The sequence below is a fragment of the Octopus bimaculoides genome, chromosome 16 (genome assembly GCF_001194135.2).
Source record: "Octopus bimaculoides isolate UCB-OBI-ISO-001 chromosome 16, ASM119413v2, whole genome shotgun sequence".
Classification (NCBI taxonomy): domain Eukaryota; kingdom Metazoa; phylum Mollusca; class Cephalopoda; order Octopoda; family Octopodidae; genus Octopus; species Octopus bimaculoides.
In genome coordinates this window covers 38,317,432-38,322,863 of record NC_068996.1, presented here as the reverse complement: position 1 = coordinate 38,322,863, position 5,432 = coordinate 38,317,432, and the positions used below count along the sequence as shown (strand labels likewise).

The following is a 5,432-nucleotide window of genomic DNA, read 5'->3' as shown; positions in this document are numbered from 1 at the left end:
TATATATATATATATATATATATGGAGAAAAGAAGTGTATTCCCAGAGAGGAAAGGAATTTGTTTTGGCAGCTGAAAATGCACCTGAGCATTAAAACGGCAGACCGATTTTGTAACAGATTTAAGATATATAACCGGTTTTGACAATGTTTTTGTTTATCAAAGGTGCATATTAAACAAAAATGGTTTTAGGAGCGGTTAAATTTACAAGGGTAAAAACGGAAAAATATACTTAAAAGATCAAATGTTCATAAAATTTCCAATATTAAAAGAGTTTCGCTAAGGAAAGCGGTAATATAAGTTTAAATGTTCGAGGAATTTCTTTATAGTCATGCGTGATTGAAAGGCTATGAATAAGCGCCTTCGCTTGGTAATTATAGCGTCAATAAGTATGGAATACCTACTCTCGCACGTTGACAAAGAAAATACTTTAATAATCGTTTATGAATTTGTGTTGTAAGATTCCTGATGTGAAACCGTGTATTGAGACATATTGTATTTCGGAATACTCTTTAACTCTTGTATCTGTTTCAGTCATTTGACTGCGGTCATGCTTGAGCACCGCCTTTAGTCGAACAAATCAACCCCAGAATTTTTTCTTTGTAAGCCTAGTACTTATTCTATCGGTTTCGTTTTGACGAACCGCTAGGTGACGGGGACGTAAACGCACCAGCATCGGTTGTCAAGCGATAGTCGGGAGGGGGAGACAAGCACAGACACACACACATACACACACACACAACAGGCTTCTTTCAGTTTCCGTCAACCAAATCCACTCACAAGGCTTTGGTCGGCTCGAAGCTATAATAGAAGACACTTGCCCAAGGTGCCACGCAGTGGGACTGAACCTGGAACCATGTGGTTGGTAAGCAAGCTACTCACCACACAGCCACTCCTGCACCTATATGATCATTTTTTTCTTTTGCCAAATAAACACACGCACTATATATTAGTTCCTGTCCAGAAATCTTTCGTCACGCATCTGTGACCTCTTCAGTGACACTTTCCGTCCTCGTGTGTACTCCTGTTCTGCATACTCCATTCTGTTCTTCTATAATCGTTTTTGCTGTTATTGTTATTGTGGTTGTTAACTACTACTACTACTACTACTACTACTACTACTACTACTACTACTACTACTACCACCAATACTGCTGCTGCTGCCACTACAACTACTGTTAATAGTACTCCTACTACTGCTGCTGCTGCAGCTACCACCACCACCACCACCACCACTACTACCACCACTACTACTACTACAGCTGTTGCTGCATATACTACTACTACTATTACCACCACCACCACCACCACTACTACTACTACTACTACTACTACTACTACTAGTGCTGTTGCTGCCTCTACTACTACTGCTGCTACTACTACTACCACTATTGCTGCTGTTCATGCTGGTCTTCCAACCACTATTACAACTACTACTATAAAATCTACCACGACTATCACTACTAATTCCACCATTACTGACACAACTGCTACTGCAACAGCTAGAACAACAAGAACTACTACTACCATTACTACTACAACTACAAATGCTATTGCCCCGAAGCTAAAGAACTGCGACTACTTTTGATTTTTGGAATGAAGCATCATTTTCTTCTGATTCGGACTCTTGTTTCTTAGAATAGTTATTTATATCACAATTCAGGCATTATGACATAATATCCGTAGCATGGTAACACAATCTTTTGTACATTTAATGCCATTACAATTTTTCATTGATGTTGCACATCACAGCAGACGATTTGCTTTCTTGCAGAAAACGACAGAGATATCTTTACGTTTCATGTACGACAAAAGCAACTGAGTTTGTTAAGGTTTGATGGTGTATCCAACACTGTTTGTTTCACACGCTACGCTGTTATAAACGAATGTATATATATATATAGTATATATCGTCTGTGGTACATTGTTTAGTGGAACTTGTTTAATAGATCACAGACTAAGATATACCATTAATGCAGAAAACTAGTAATGTTTAAACTTTTTCTATGTAGCATTTACCATTGGCTTTACAACGTAATTTAATTGTTCTTTAGGTTATAAGATTACTTCCGGATCATCTTTCAAACAATTGTAGGAGATAACACACCAGTAAAAAGACTGTCTGGATATTTGTGGTGACATCTAAAGTTAAAGTTATTGCTTAGAAGAAAAACATTCAGAGATAGTTTTCTCATTTTGTTTTCTTCATTGCAAATGGAAGGCAATCTTACTATTACGTTAGTTAATTCTAAATAAATCAATCTTAATTATGGCTATTGTGATGTTGTAACAGTCGCCTATGTAACCTACTTAATGTATGCACATTGCTGATGGGTCTATTACTGCGGTGTTTAGCATGCAATAAAACATCTGGCGTCCTAGTGAGACGCTGCTGTGACGAATTTTCCTCTCCCTCCTTTATCTAAATTTTTAATATGCTACAAATACTGCAGAAATTGAAAATAATATAAAAAAATATTAAATATGTATATTCTGTAGTCTTCTTCCTTAGTCTTCTATACAAAATTCAAGCTTCTAATACCACCATGGTTGATCGAGAAGTGAATATTTCCCATGCAACAACTGCTGTCAGGGTGCACCACGTGCACATCAACATTCACACCGCTATGTATCCATGAACATGAGATCCTCTATGAAACTGCTTTATTAGCATAAACCAGGGATGAGGAACAGTTGTAGTACTTCTATGACTAATAATTTTCTCTCTCTACAACCGTTAGTGTTGCCATTGGGATCTCAGGTTTTTTCGGACCCTACTCAGCTGATTTCCTCCGTAAAATCGGGATAACTGCGGCCCGTCTAAGAAATGAGTCCTCTGAAGTGGGGGTGGTTATTGCAGCGAGTGTTGCTGGTCATTTTCCGAGTCAATGCCTTCGCAATCTTGTCCGCGAGGCGCGGCTAAATACGCCATGCGTTTTGGGGTGTACAACCCTTCATTTCCTCCAACCGATTCTGCTCCTGCTTAATTCGCCTCCCCCTTTCTAACTTTCTGTTTTCTTAGTGAGGTAGTTATGGGGCATTTATCATAATAATTTAATCTTTTATACGTTTAATGTTTTGTTTTCTTCTTTTTTTCCTGTAAAAATATGTTGCTAATAAAATGAGGTCTTTAGAAATCAAAAGGAGACTACCATTGTTGTAGTTTATGATGCTGTTGATACTATTGGCGTTTATTCTGTTGCTATCACAAGCAAAATGAGTAACAGGCTACAGAGATAAGATATCAGTTATTCAGACTGCGAGTTCGTGTCCTAATTTTTAACAGAATGATATTCATTCTTAGGTTTAAAAGGCGGCAAACTGGCAGAACCGTTAACGTGCCGGGCAAAATGTTTAGCGGCATTTTGTCCGTCTTTACGTTTAGAGTTCAAATTCCACCGAAGTCAACTTTGTCTTTCATCCTTTCGGGATCGTAAAAGGCAGACCAGTTGAACACTTGGGTCGATGTAATCGACTTATGCTCTCCTCGATCTTGCTGGCCTTGTGCCAATATTTCAAATCAATATTTATTCTTAGTCTTTATAAAAATATGCTGTTGTCTTAGGATTTAATATCTAGAATAATTTTGCATCAATATGAAAAGTATTTTGTGTAAAAGTCTCTTCTGCGTCCAGACGTAAACATATAACGTACGTCTGTCAATGGTCCTAGGTCTCATAAGGCCGGAGTTTAGTTTGGTTTCAATGGCATGTAATCAACTGAGAATACAACACTCGCTACTGGACGGGACATCGGTCAGTTACAGGGTTAACTTTCTAGCTGTGGGTTGAACTCATTTATAGCCGAGTCGACTGGGGCAATGTGAAATGAAGTGTACTACTTAAGAACACAAAGCATCGCCTAGTTTGGGAATCGAAATCACGATTGAGCGATCTTGAATGAAGCACTCAAGAAGAAGGATGTTTAATGAAGACGAGTACTAGGCGACTTGTCTTCAAAACGTTTAAATGCATCTGAAGTGATTATCTAAAACTCAGGGTTGAATTCTGACTACACAGTCGGGATAACGAGAAATCACGAAGAAAAATCTATGCTAGTCTCCGGTGTTATCTTTTAGTTCTTACTTGTCTGAGTCATTGTGCTGCAACTATGCCGGAGCACCGCCCAGAGGGGTTTAGTCGAACAAATTGTCAAATCAATCCCTATCTTTAAAGTCAGTTATATTTTCTATCGTTCTCTTTTGCTGATTCGCCAGTTTACAGAGATGTAAACACACCATCACCGGTCTTCGTTAGGACATTAATTTTCTGCAGTTCTCTCCTTTTTTTTTTCCTGATAGCCGTCCATCTGCATCTGTAATGAACTCATGCTGCTGTCCACTTACACTGTAATGAACTCCGAGAGCTTGTAGTTACCATACTTTCAGTGACCTTCCCCCATACAATATCATACGTCACTTCACAAAAAATAGGTTTCTACCGATTTTATTCCAAGTTTTATTGCATGACACCGGCACCCATTACGGAACGTACCCCACAGTATATTTTTCTTTGAAAGACCTTCAAAATATTTGTCTCATTTACACAGGAAAATCTCCAGAATATGTCTATGCTCGATTGGGGTTCGTTTCTTTTTTCGCCTTGGATCGTCGTTCATTTCTTATATTTTGACACAAGGACAACATTGTTTTAGAAAATTCAAGCCTTTGAGATATTGAGATATTTGAACAAAATAAAAGGAAGGAAAGAAAGACAGAAAGAAAGAAAGCGGGAAAGACCCAAAGAGAGGGAAGAGAAAACGTTTGGAAAAGAAACAAAAATAAAATGAGTGGTTGTAGGATTAATGTCTTTGAGCGATCTTTGTATAAACAAATAATTTCTACTTGTGTAAATCCGGATACTAGTATCATTCAAGCCTCCTAGATTTTCTTATCTGATAAAATAATAAATGTGATTTACTTACAGTATTCCTGTTGTATATAGTGCGACAAACAGACAGACAGTCAATTCTCACACGTTCGTAGTCTTAGTTTTAATTTCCTCTTCCGTTTTTATTTGCTGTATGAAAGCGAAGGCGTTGATGTTTTGCTGTGTCTGTACTTTATATTGTTACAGTCATGTCTGTCTTTACGTCGTAAAACTTTATTCATTTTTATAAGATATATTTATTGACAGGAATATTTCACACCTTTCTTTAGATATTGTCAATTTATACGATAAGACTTTCAGAAAATATCTGTTGAATTTATTTCAGATACTTAATTGTTTTCTTCTAATTTAAGAAGACATTTCAGACATTACTTTTTTCATTTTATACCATTTTCTACATATAATCCATACTTTTATTGAAACTTCCATTCATTCATTCATTCATTCATTCATTCTTCTTCTTCTTCTTCTTCTTCTTCTTCTTCTTCTTCTTCTTCTTCTTCTTCTTCTTCTTCTTCTTCTTCTTCTTCTTCTTCTTCTTCTT

At 37.1% G+C, this 5,432-nt stretch overlaps 1 protein-coding gene across 1 annotated transcript in view; it reads right to left on the bottom strand.

Moving 5' to 3' along the window:
- Positions 1–5,432, bottom strand: part of LOC106867508 (eIF-2-alpha kinase GCN2) — a 177,582-nt gene that overhangs the window by 145,116 nt on the left and 27,034 nt on the right. The window lies entirely within an intron of this gene.